Source organism: Oncorhynchus gorbuscha, linkage group LG22, assembly GCF_021184085.1.
Source record: "Oncorhynchus gorbuscha isolate QuinsamMale2020 ecotype Even-year linkage group LG22, OgorEven_v1.0, whole genome shotgun sequence".
Lineage (NCBI taxonomy): Eukaryota > Metazoa > Chordata > Actinopteri > Salmoniformes > Salmonidae > Oncorhynchus > Oncorhynchus gorbuscha.
In genome coordinates this window covers 21,965,497-21,980,157 of record NC_060194.1, presented here as the reverse complement: position 1 = coordinate 21,980,157, position 14,661 = coordinate 21,965,497, and positions in this window count along the sequence as shown.

Genomic DNA, 14,661 nt, shown 5'->3' with positions numbered 1-14,661 from the left:
GGCTGACTGCTGACGGGCTGGTCCTGGAGCCACACATGCAAAGCTATTTATTTGATGTGTCCCTCTCACAATTTGCACCTGGCTGGGGTAGAGTGTGGGAAAATACAGCACTTTTTTACAGTGTATTGAAATAATATATTGTAATAACATTGTGAAGGTTCCCGCAATACATTATTTAGTTTCACACACTACAAAGGGTAAATATAGAGTGCCAGAAAGACAGGAGACAGGCAGACAGGCAGGGAGGCAGACAGGTTCTTGGTGCTATGTTGAAACAGCAGGCCCAGGGAGGAGGAAGACAGGGTGAAGGCACACAGCATACCTTTTTGATAAATTTGTACTTGTTTTCACCTACACACACACTTTTCCACACTTTTATTACCCTTGGGTCCAGTGGATCCGAACACTACATATGCAATATAAATGTGTAGGGGGATGCACAGTGTACAATCAATGAAAATGTGTTATTTTACATGTTCTTCACAGAAAATGAGCCAAGGCCAATGAGTCTCAGGTTGAAAAAATTATTCATTTTTATTTGAGTAAACATTGAAAATGAGGCCTCTGTCAACAAAAGCACAACAAACAAGAAACAGTCAGCACTGTGAAAATTTCATTTACAAGCAAATACACGCTGACAGTTAGGGAAGGTTATTCCAGAGATCTGGGGTAACTGCCACAACCAGACAGGGCATTAGCGGTGAGGGGCGACACACGGCACGCTGGCAGCGCCCCTCCTGCTCCCTCCTACCGCCTACCGCCACTGCCTTTATCATGGAGGAGGAGGCTAGGGTCTGGAGGCCTGGGCCCAGATTTACAAAACGTTTAAAATAATATTTTTCTTCTTAACTGAAATTTTTTCCTTAACTATAGACTTATGAAGAAAGTTAAGCAAAGTTGCTATTGCTCAAAAAGGTTCTTGGAAATGTTACTGTGCTATTTCTTATGTTTCTCCTTAAGCAAAAAGATAAGAAGAAATTTGATTCTTGAATATAAAGTTCTTCATTCCAAGATAGCTAAACCTTAAACTCTGGGCAGTGCGAGAACAAGCTCATGAAAGCAATTGAACATGTAATTCACTCACAAACTTCATCTGAAAGTTTCAGTATTGATTACTTTAAACCCAAGAACATGTTTTCGAACAGAAATCTCAGCATGAAATATGCTAACATGATTGCCATTGGTAGCTAGATAACTAGCTAAATTGGTTGCTTGGCAACAACAATCTTCAGAAGATTCGTAAGAAGATATTTGAGTTTGTAAGAAAATCATTAAATTGTAAGATATTGTTGAGGAATTACGAACTATCTAATAAACTTCTTTTTTTTTCTTAAGAAACTTCTTAAGTTTTTGCATAAGAAGTGTTTTGTGAATCTGGGCCCTGGAGGCTGGGCTTGAGAGGTGGCGATAGCTAAAGGGAGGAGCTGAGCTGAGCTACACCTGAGCTACACCAGGGACGCTTAACATAATGCACTTAGAAGTGCAGTACATGAATTATCCTAAATCATACACAATTCACGAGAGACTCACTGGTACACCCTGCCCCATAACCAACCACCCCCCCCCCTCCTACCTCCCCCCCTCCCCTGTTAATGGAGAGTAACAGTAGCATGGTTCTGGAGGGGGCTGGAGGGGCTAGAATTGCCTGGTCCTGTCAATGACCAGTGGTGGGTGGGTTACTGATTGAACACAGTGTTCTGGACCACTGCACCCAATGAAGGTACTCCCCCCAGCCCCCCAGCCCCCCCCCCCCAGCCCCCCAGCCCCCTCAGCCCCCCAGCCCCCTCAGCCATTTCATATGAGACCATTGTTTGCTGAATATACCACCAGATGGTTTGCACCAGATTGGTGGAGGTATCAATTTGACAAGGCAACCTATGTGGGAGGTAGCGTAGGCCCAGCTAGAATGCAGAATGCAACTGGAGAGTAGTAACACATCCAGAAAAACAGGATAGTAGAGCTGTGTTTTCCTTCCTGGAATTCTATCATTGTTGATTTCAGTATTGGGGATTATTCTCTAAGCTCCCTTATTCAGCCATGCAACCATCCCAGGTATGGGGTGTAATATTAGAGGGCGAGAAGGAGAAAAGGAGATGTGTATAGGGAGAGAGGCAATCCACTGTAGCACAGGGTCACGGCCTCTCATAATCTGCTGCACTCTCACTAATGACTGATAACACGAGTCGACCAAGGTGTGTCAGCCTTCATCGCTCTTTTTAATTAGAGATTGCGTACACTCATTCTGTTTCCCTTGAGCCTGCCTTCTTTTTTCTCCACTCTGCTACACACACCTCGAGTCAGCCAATCACTCAGCAGCATCACTCAGCCTGCTATTCAGCTGAATGAGGACCCTCCCCCCTCTCCTCTCATATGGCATGGAGACCACGCGAGCTATTAGATCTGTGTTCTCAGTCCCACCACGCAGCTTCATGGCGTCTGTCTGGCTCATCCATAGCCCAGGTTGGAACATATGGGATAGGCAATATGAAAGCTTTAGCTGGTAGATAAAAACATACACATTAAGGTAGTGGTCTCAGCTATTACTCTTTTCTTCCACCAGTTCCACCAGTTCCTGAATTCTATGACCTCTGATCTAAAAACCAGATGACCTGTCACTGTGTATCCAAATCACTGATTAGGCCTACATTGCATGTGTGTCGGCTATAGCAACACAGCCAAGCCCTCACAACTGTTTACATTCACTGACACACACCCCACTTAATGAAGGCAGCAGAGGAGAGTGAGCAGAGCAGTGGGGGTATGGATCATTTTTATTTTATATAACCTTTATTTAACTAGGCAAGTTAGTTAAGAACAAATTCTTATTTACAATGACAGCCTACCGGGGAAAAGTAGGTTATCTGCCTTGTTCAGGGGCAGAATAACATATGTTTACCTTGTTAGCTCAGGGATTCAATCCAGCAACCTTTTGGTTACTGGCACAATGCTCTAACCACTAGGCTACCTGCCACCATCATTCATGACTGATATGGAGTGTTTCTTTTAAGCTAGACTCCAGTGGGCCGCCCCAGGTGGTGAGGGTAGGTAACAACATCTCCACCCCGCTGATCCTCAACACTGGGGCCCCACAGGGGTGCGTTCTGAGCCCTCTCCTGTACTCCCTGTTCATCCACGACTGCGTGGCCACGCACGCCTCCAACTCAATCATCAAGTTTGCGGACGACACAACAGTGGAAGGCTTGATTACCAACAACGACGAGACGGCCTACAGGGAGGAGGTGAGGGCCCTCGGGGTGTGGTGTCAGGAAAATAAACTCACACTCAACATCAACAAAACTAAGGAGATGATTGTGGACTTCAGGAAACAGCAGAGGGAACACCCCCCTATCCACATCGATGGAACAGTAGTGGAGAGGGTAGTATGTTTTAAGTTCCTCGGCGTACACATCACAGACAAACTGAATTGATCCACCCACACAGACAACATCGTGAAGAAGGCGCAGCAGCGCCTCTTCAACCTCAGGAGGCTGAAGAAATTTGGCTTGTCACCAAAAGCACTCACAAACTTCTACAGATGCACAATCGAGAGCATCCTGTCGGGCTGTATCATCGCCTGGTACGGCAACTGCTACACCCACAACCGTAAGGCTCTCCAGAGGGTAGTGAGGTCTGCACAACACATCACCGGGGGCAAACTACCTGCCCTCCAGGACACCTACACCACCCGATGTCACAGGAAGGCCATAAAGATCATCAAGGACAACAACCACCCGAGCCACTGCCTGTTCACCCCACTATCATCCAGAAGACGAGGTCAGTACAGGTGCATCAAAGCTGGGACCGAGAAACTGAAAAACAGCTTGTATCTCAAGGCCATCAGACTGTTAAACAGCCACCACTAACATTGAGTGGCTGCTGCCAACACACTGACTCAACTCCAGCCACTTTAATAATGGTAATTGATGGTTTTTGATGTAAAATATATCACTAGCCACTTTAAACAATGCTACTTAATATAATGTTTACATACCCTACATTATTCATCTCATATGTATACGTATATACTAGTACTCTATATCATCTACTGCATCTTTATGTAATACATGTATCACTAGCCACTTTAAACTATGCCACTTTGTTTACATACCCTACATTACTCATCTCATATGTATATACTGTACTCGATACCATCTACTGTATCTTGCCTATGCCGCTCTGTACCATCACTCATTCATATATCTTTATGTACATATTCTTTATCCCTTTACACTTGTGTGTCTAAGGTAATAGTTTTGGAATTGTTAGTTAGATTACTCATTGGTTATTACTGCATTGTCAGAACTAGAAGCACGAGCATTTCGCTACACTCGCATTAGCATCTGCTAACCATGTGTATGTGACAAATACATTTGATTTGATTTGATTTTGTTGGCTAAACATAGGCAATCAGAATATAGGGAGGGGGTAGTGCATCATAGGGTCAAAACCCAAGTCAACCAGTGGCAGGGGTAGTGCCAGGTCTTCAAGTGAGCCTGTATAATGTAGTGTTTCCAGTGGTGTGTAATCATTGTCATAAACAAAACCAGATAGCCTGACATTGAAACCTGGCATCCTTTTCTGTGGGTAGTATCTTTAAAAAACATAATTGATTGAGACAGAGAGAGAGAGAGGCCAGGAGGGCACAGTCATGCAGTTCTGTGGGTAGATAATATTGATACAAACCACAATCCCACCACCATGACTGTCTGATCTAGACAGAGAGACAGAGGCCTGGCTTTGGCCCAGCTGTTTCATGGCACCATCTTCACGACCTGCTCTCTGTTGAGACTCCTCTGGTAACAAACATAAACCAAGTGCCTGGCTGAAAAATGGAGCTGGGCTTTAACAATAAACAGCCACCTCGGCTGAGAGAGAGGGAGAGAGGTCCACATCCATCAGCTGTGATGAAACAAAGTATTCGGGCACGCCCGAGTCAGAGGACTGTGAATAGGTCTGTAGTAATGAACATGATCACCTCTGACCTAATGAAATGACAAACTTACTGAGACATTTGGCATTTGTCTGGAGAGGGGAGAGACTAGTGATAGTTTTGTCTATGGAGTAATGTAGTTTTGACATTATTTGTGCAAGGCTTTTAGTTAGCTGTTGGGGGTGGAAGAGTTGGAAAGTTCAAATTAGTTGGAATTTGAACTTAGTAGCAATCAGCACTCCTCGAGCCTCTGCACTTCTCCTGTGCATCATGTGAAACTCACTTTAGAATTATTTAATTAAGTGTAACCCATTGCTGTGTAAATAGACTCGATCCATTTTGGGAAGATACGACCAACGGTTTGCTGAAAATCACAGGCCTGCTACCTGGAATGAGAGCTGACATTGTCCAAATACCTCATCACATTGTGTTGTGCAGACGGTGGGTAATTTCATGGTACTCAAGATATTAAAGTCAAAATTGTTTTGTTTACAAAACAGAGGATGAAAATGATCATAGACGCAGTGACCAATCATAGATAATTATGAAAGCTTTTGCTCTTCCATAGTCCATATTAAAACAAGTGGGGAGCCTTTTTTTCCACAGAGATTCAGAAGAGGGCTTTTTTTAGCGAGGCAAATTTGGATTTCTCCCCTTAATGTCTTTCACAGTTTGTTTGTTAGTTGGCCAGCCATGCGGAATGCTCAGTAATGACACCACTGTGAGTGGAGACTGCAGGGATGATTAGCTAACTGGAGCACCAGCGACACCACACTCTGCGTGGACAGCTGTGGCATATACAACACACAGAAAGACACACAAAGTCTCGCAGTCGCAGACATGCATGCACGTAGAACACCCATGTAACCCTGCTCAAAGAAACTTGACAAAGAAGGTCCCCTGAAGTCACAGGCACTGCTTCCTCTCTCTCTTTCTACACAACTTCCCAAAAGCCAACATCTCACCATCCTTTTCCTCTCCCCCCATTGAGCTCTGCCATGCGGGAAGTGCTTGTCTACATAGAGAGGGTAATCGAGCAAATTATTCAGGCACATTTGCAAGGGAGTAATTATTTCTGAGCTTGTCAATGGACAGAGAAATATTTGCACACAAAGTGGCCTCTCTCTCTCTCTCTCTCTCTCTCTCTCTCTCTCTCTCTCTCTCTGACAGCACTGATACACACACTGCACTCCCTGCACTCAATGCCATCTCTACTACCCACACTGTACCCTCTAGACCAGTGACATTCAAACTTTTTCAGCAGGGACCCAATTCTTTTGGCAGAATTTCCAGGGAACACATTTTTTTTTCCGCCTTAAAATTAGTACATCAACAAATACATTTCCTCTCTTATCAAAATGAAAAGAAACCAATGAATACATTTACTCAATAAAATACATTTTTTTTATTACCTTTCTCAAAAACTTTTGTATATTGTCTCATACAATAATCTGTACTCTTAATTTTTGGACTTCACTGCAGTTCTCCCACGACCCCACTCGGAGTTGTGACCCCTACCTTGAATACCTCTGCTCTAGACCATAACCGCCACACATATGGCAGTGAACTCCCTGCACTGCCTCCCGTCTCCGATGAAGATGAGGGGGAGGTTGTTTGCCCTTCAATTTGGGGTAGGAAGAGAGAGCCTTCTTTGCTGTGGTGGGTGACACGTTACTTTGTCTCTACGACAGCGCGGGACACAATGATGTCACCTACCAGATGTACAATAAATTGGCAGGAGGCCATAGCAGGTGCCATTGGGAGCAGCTGTCACTGTAGAGGACACAGGACAAGAAAAATTGGATGCTGTTTGCCAAATAAGGCGACATCAATTCATGTGCTGCTAGCCCAATAGCAACGACAACGGTTTGTGACTGAGGCGCTGTATTATGTAAAAGTATTCTTTGTATGTGGAGTATTCTTCACGGACCCCTCTCTCGCACAAGCCCACTGCTTTGGCTTTCATCAACAGCCATGCATAAAAGGGGATAGGTGCTTACAGTCTAAAATGGCTTTCGACAGGCCCACTTGCAACGGGAGACAAAGTAGACGGTAGATGGGGAGGACATTTCAGTGGGTTCCTCCAAACAATGCTCCAACAGAGTGAGTGCTCTTGGGGCAGAGCGCTATTTGAAAGGATCCTGCGTGTAAATCTGGCAATCAAAGGATGATTCAAACTACAACACAAGCACCGGATAACGAGTACTGAGACATTCACCGCTCGACGGGCAGAATAATTGCGTTTCCTTTCAAAATGAGAGTTGTAATCCACACATGTACCTCGTGAGTTTGATGGTAGTTTATCAGCTGCTCCCAATTCTCTTTGTAATCGTTGACATTTTTTAGCAATTTTAGCAGACACTCTTATCCAAAGCAACACAGTAGTGAGTGCATCATTTTTTAACTTCTTCATACTGGTCCACAGTGGGAATTGAACCCACACCCCTGGCGGTTGCAAGCGCCATTCTTTACCAACTGAGCATCACGGGACCCCAAATTGATCCACCGCGGCATTACTTATACCTATCCAGAGTCTTCAGATCTGCAAACATCGAAGGGTTAGGGCCAAGACAGAGGCGTACAGAGTGAATTGGAACCAACTCTATCGGCCTGTGCAGAGGTTGTCAGGGTTGTCAGGAGCTGCCAGGTTGTGATCTATGAGGCTGTGTTGCATTCAGATTGTAGTGATGTTAGCGAGGAGCTGCCACATTGTGATCATATAGGGCTGTATTTACATTACATTACATTTAAGTCATTTAGCAGACGCTCTTATCCAGAGCGACTTACAAATTGGTGCATTCACCTTATGACATCCAGTGGAACAACCACTTTACAATAGTGCATCTAAATATTTTAAGGGGGGGTGAGAAGGATTACTTTATCCTATCCTAGGTATTCCTTAAAGAGGTGGGGTTTCAGGTGTCTCCGGAAGGTGGTGATTGACTCCGCTGTCCTGGCGTCGTGAGGGAGTTTGTTCCACCATTGGGGAGCCAGAGCAGCGAACAGTTTTGACTGAGCTGAGTGGGAACTGTACTTCCTCAGTGGTAGGGAGGCGAGCAGGCCAGAGGTGGATGAACGCAGTGCCCTTATTTGGGTGTAGGGCCTGATCAGAGCCTGGAGGTACTGAGGTGCCGTTCCCCTCACAGCTCCGTAGGCAAGCACCATGGTCTTGTAGCGGATGCGAGCTTCAACTGGAAGCCAGTGGAGAGAGCGGAGGAGCGGGGTGACGTGAGAGAACTTGGGAAGGTTGAACACTAGACGGGCTGCGGCGTTCTGGATGAGTTGTAGGGGTTTAATGGCACAGGCAGGGAGCCCAGCCAACAGCGAGTTGCAGTAATCCAGACGGGAGATGACAAGTGCCTGGATTAGGACCTGCGCCGCTTCCTGTGTGAGGCAGGGTCGTACTCTGCGGATGTTGTAGAGCATGAACCTACAGGAACGGGCCACCGCCTTGATGTTAGTTGAGAACGACAGTTTGTTGTCCAGGATCACGCCAAGGTTCTTAGCGCTCTGGGAGGAGGACACAATGGAGTTGTCAACCGTGATGGCGAGATCATGGAACGGGCAGTCCTTCCCCGGGAGGAAGAGCAGCTCCGTCTTGCCGAAGTTCAGCTTGAGGTGGTGATCCGTCATCCACACTGATATGTCTGCCAGACATGCAGAGATGCGATTCGCCACCTGGTCATCAGAAGGGGGAAAGGAGAAGATTAATTGTGTGTCGTCTGCATAGCAATGATAGGAGAGACCATGTGAGGTTATGACAGAGCCAAGTGACTTGGTGTATAGCGAGAATAGGAGAGGGCCTAGAACAGAGCCCTGGGGGACACCAGTGGTGAGAGCGCGTGGTGAGGAGACAGATTCTCGCCACGCCACCTGGTAGGAGCGACCTGTCAGGTAGGACGCAATCCAAGCGTGGGCCGCGCCGGAGATGCCCAACTCGCAGAGGGATTTAGACTGTAGAGATTTAGACTGTAGCGTTAACTAGAAGCTGCCAGGTTGTGATCCATGGTATTGTCAGCAGGGAAGCTGCATCCTGCTGACAGATGTTACCCATGGATCACAGACCTGTTAGCCTGGCTCTGGGCTCGTCCCTCCATACTGGGCTTGGCTAAGCAGGACTGCTAATATTCCATTCCTCTCCTCTTCACTTTGATTCTCAGAAGCAGCAATCAGCTCCTATCAATGTCCATGCTCATTCTTAGGCAAACCACAATTACTTTCCTGCTGATTTCATTTCTCATAATTCTTTCTTTTAACTCAAGATGATATTTTGGTTTATATTACTGCATAGATGTATTTTAGATGTTGTGCCAGCAACATGCTAATGGGATGTTGTTGGTGAGGCAGGTAATATGCAAAAACTGCGTGATCTCTCCTAGTCATCCTCTATCAGGGTAGAGCGCTCTCTCGCTCTACTATTTCTCTCTCTCTCTGTCTCTCTCTCTCTCTCTCTCTCTCTCTCTCTCTCTCTCTCTCTCTCTCTCTCTCACTCTCTCTCGCTCTCTCTCTCTTTTAGCTCTGGGGCCTTTCATGTGCTCTTCACCTTTCTGCTCTTCACCTCTGATCGCATCAAAGGGCTGCTCTCCTCTGATTCTCTCTGAGCCTGACTATCACCTGACATCACCTCGTTCAGCCCTTAGAACACAGCTCCCCATACCTCATAGCCTCTACCCTACACCTCATAGCCTCTACCCTACACCTCATAGCCTCTACCCCACACCTCATAGCCTCTCCTACACCTCATAGCCTCTACCCTACACCTCATAGCCTCTACCCTACACCTCATAGCCTCTACCCTACACCTCATAGCCTCTACCCTACACCTCATAGCCTCTACCCTACACCTCATAGCCTCTACCCTCACACCTCATCAGCCTCTACCCTACACCTCATAGCCTCTACCCTACACCTCATAGCCTCTACCCTACACCTCATAGCCTCTACCCCATACCTCATAGCCTCTACCCTACACCTCATAGCCTCTACCCTACACCTCATAGCCTCTACCCTACACCTCATAGCCTCTACCCTATACTTCATAGCCTCTACCCTACACCTCATAGCCTCTACCCTATACCTCATAGCCTCTACCCTACACCTCATAGCCTCTACCCTACACCTCATAGCCTCTACCCTACACCTCATAGCCTCTACCCTACACCTCATAGCCTCTACCCTACACCTCATAGCCTCTACCCTACACCTCATAGCCTCTACCCTATACCTCATAGCCTCTACCCTACACCTCATAGCCTCTACCCTACACCTCATAGCCTCTACCCTACACCTCATAGCCTCTACCCTACACCTCATAGCCTCTACCCTACACCTCATAGCCTCTACCCTACACCTCATAGCCTCTACCCTACACCTCATAGCCTCTACCCCATACCTCATAGCCTCTACCCTACACCTCATAGCCTCTACCCTACACCTCATAGCCTCTACCCTATACCTCATAGCCTCTACCCTACACCTCATAGCCTCTACCCCATACCTCATAGCCTCTACCCTACACCTCATAGCCTCTACCCTACACCTCATAGCCTCTACCCTACACCTCATAGCCTCTACCCTACACCTCATAGCCTCTACCCCATACCTCATAGCCTCTACCCTACACCTCATAGCCTCTACCCTACACCTCATAGCCTCTACCCTACACCTCATAGCCTCTACCCTACACCTCATAGCCTCTACCCTACACCTCATAGCCTCTACCCTACACCTCATAGCCTCTACCCTACACCTCATAGCCTCTACCCTACACCTCATAGCCTCTACCCTACATCTCATAGCCTCTACCCTACACCTCATAGCCTCTACCCTACACCTCATAGCCTCTACCCCATACCTCATAGCCTCTACCCTACACCTCATAGCCTCTACCCTACACCTCATAGCCTCTACCCTACACCTCATAGCCTCTACCCCATACCTCATAGCCTCTACCCTACACCTCATAGCCTCTACCCTACACCTCATAGCCTCTACCCTACACCTCATAGCCTCTACCCTACACCTCATAGCCTCTACCCTACACCTCATAGCCTCTACCCCATATAGCCTCTACCCTACACCTCATAGCCTCTACCCTACACCTCATAGCCTCTACCCCATACCTCATAGCCTCTACCCTACACCTCATAGCCTCTACCCTACACCTCATAGCCTCTACCCCATACCTCATAGCCTCTACCCTACACCTCATAGCCTCTACCCCATACCTCATAGCCTCTACCCTACACCTCATAGCCTCTACCCCACACCTCATAGCCTCTACCCTACAACTCATAGCCTCTACCCTACACCTCATAGCCTCTACCCTACACCTCATAGCCTCTACCCTACACCTCATAGCCTCTACCCCATACCTCATAGCCTCTACCCTACACCTCATAGCCTCTACCCTACACCTCATAGCCTCTACCCTACACCTCATAGCCTCTACCCTACACCTCATAGCCTCTACCCTACACCTCATAGCCTCTACCCTACACCTCATAGCCTCTACCCTACACCTCATAGCCTCTACCCTACACCTCATAGCCTCTACCCCATACCTCATAGCCTCTACCCTACACCTCATAGCCTCTACCCTACACCTCATAGCCTCTACCCTACACCTCATAGCCTCTACCCTACACCTCATAGCCTCTCTACCCTCACACCTCATAGCCTCTACCCTACACCTCATAGCCTCTACCCTACACCTCATAGCCTCTACCCTACACCTCATAGCCTCTACCCTACACCTCATAGCCTCTACCCTACACCTCATAGCCTCTACCCCATACCTCATAGCCTCTACCCTACACCTCATAGACTCTACCCCCCCCCACTTGTTCTCCTGTTCTCATCCTTTCATTCATTCTCAGTCCATCTGATCTCTCTTTTCTGTTCTCTTCCAGAGAAAAACATCCCTCTCTTATTCTCTTTCTCTATCTCTCTCTCTAGCCTCTCACCTTCTATAGCCATGATCACCTGGCTCCTTTCATGTTCCCTTCTCTTAAGTTACCTGTTATATAAAACCTCAAACTTGTTCTTCTTCTTCAACAATCTACCTTGTCCCTCCCTCCCACCACATCTCCAATCCCCTCTCTCTCTCCCAGTGCCTGGCTTCGATACCCTTCTCCATAGCCCTCTACCCCACATTCCCTCCTGCTGTTGCTCCAGATATTAAAACAAATCAGCCGTGAAATAAGCTCCTTCCTCCATCCTTAGTCTAGCTGTCGGAACTCATTCCTGTCCACATCAGAAACATTTACCCACCCACCTCTCTGGATCACCCTCGTCCCATCTCCTCCTCCCTCCCTGGGCTAACTTCCCTAACAGTCCATCCTCCAACAGAGCCCAGTATTTGTGTGCAATACAGTGCCTTGTCAAAGCCTCACCTTTTTCATTAGCTGGAATAATCACTGACCGTCAGGTACTGTATGTTATTTGTATAGCTTTGTATTTGTATAGCTAGACGTTCACTTCACAATCACACAGCTATGAACTAAACATATTTGAACGGAACATCTTGTCTCACCTGGCCTTAAATCACTAAGAACACGTCAATAATTCTAATTAGGAACCTGTCCATCATCAGACTTGGTATTTAGTAGAAACGAGAGGTGCAGAAATAAATCCTGTGTGTTGTGGGCTAGTGTGGAGGGGAAAAGAGGGAGAAAGGAGAGTGTGGTCCTGGAGGGGAAAAGAGGGAGAAAGGAGAGCGTGGTCCTGGAGGGGAAAAGAGGGAGAAAGGAGAGCGTGGTCCTGGAGGGGGATGTATTTTCCGGTGCCGGTTGGTTGGATCTGTGTGCACTGGTTAGTACATCCTGGTGTGAATGATTTGTGATGCCAGCAGCGGGTAAATGTCATATTTTGGAGCACGTCCTTGAGATTTGTTACAGCTCAGTGTCCCTCGGGGGATGTACTCCTACACCAAACGTCCATTAAACAAATCCTCCACGGGGACATCATGGCCTAGCCTGAAGTGTCCGCTCCAATTCCTTTGGATGGGGGAACAACAGCGGCCAGGGGGCTCTGTCTCAGATTGTCCTTTTCCTCTCAGGGAACGGAAAAACACATTGTGTACTATCAGGTTTTATGTACCTTACTATCAGATGTTATCTTTTTTTTTTACTGTCGATTTAATGTGGACAGTCAAATGTTACACTCTATGATAATATTAGTATGTTTTTGTCCTCTCTTTTTTTACAGCTTTAAGCTAAATTCACAATTTTACGTAAAACATCAACTGTTGTGTCTTCAAATAGCAACAATATAATTTCCCTCCTACCATTGACCTTTCTTTCTGTCTTTTAAACACCCTTCACTGTCCCCACCTCACTCCAATCCAGATGCGTCATGTCTTTCAATCGAATCCTTAGGGGTGTAACAACCACCTTCAAGCACCTCTGTCAAAAGCCATTGTCTGAAACTGCCATATTTAATGAGGGCTTGAGCCATATCACTGCTCTACTCTCAATGAGTATGCCTGGGGGCGGGATTTGGAAACCATGGTGTAGAAGAATGGGTCTGTTAAGCCTCGCGAGCTGCCTGATCTCGCGAGTTTACGTGAATGTTCGCTACCATGGAATCAGTCTGGTAATTATGAGGCTATGGCACTGTGTCCCTCCCCATGAACTCTGCCTTCCAGGGGACCCATGGCTGCTCTGGGAATGTGAGGCATGACAGGGGAACAAAGACCTCCACTGTCCCCCAGGAGGAGGCTGGCCACTGGGCTAGAGTTACCAGTCAGCCCCTGGCCCTGGTCAACAGTCCCACTGGACAAATTTATGAGAGTGGATTACAACAAGAGAGCTAAGTGGGGAGCTATGATGGAGTGAGCGGGTGGCCCATGGCCCTGGATGCGAGACGCCCGGCTGCTCAGAGGAGGAGGGGTCAAAGGACTCCAGGCAAGCATGGTAATAATAGAGAAAGCCTGGGTCTTACTGAGAAAGCATGGCCAGCTGTGGTGGGTTGGCGGGTGGGAGGGGGTCAAACGATGAAAAATTGGGAAATGGGAGTACAAACATGTTAAGAGAAAATGCTAGAAACAAGATTTGTCTCTCGTCTTTTCTAAATGTGCTTGTAGTGTCCAGCCAGGAACGAATGGCACCTCCAGTCCAGCCTTGAAGAAACAGAGATCACAGATGGAATGAGACCAATGTGCGCAGCAGTACGGGCAAGAAGCAAGAGTGGTGGTTATTGTTGAAAAGAGTATAGTATAGTATGAAAGAGATGGAAGAGAACATTCCTACAGCAGCCTGTGGCCAATACCTGAAATACAGTGCTTTCGGGAAAGTATTCAGACCACATGATTTTTCCACATTTTGTTACGTTACAGCCTTTTTCTAAAATGGATTAAATAAAACTATCTCAGCAATTTTACACACAATAGCCCATAATGATTAGGCAAAAACTGTATTTGTAATTTTTTTTGCAAATGGATTAAAGATTTTAAAAACCAGAAATAACTTATTTACGTAAGTATTCAGACCCTTTGCTGTGAGACTTGAAATTAAGCTCAGGTGCATCCTGATTCCATGGATCATCCTTGAGATGTTTCTAAAACTTGATTTGAGTCCACATGTGGTAAATTCAATTGATTGGATATGATTTGGTAAAGCACACATCTGTCTACAGTTGAAGTCGGAAGTTTACGTACACTTAGGTTGGAGTCATTAAAACTTGTTTTTAAACCACTCCACAAATGTCTTGTTAACAAACTAGTTTTGGCA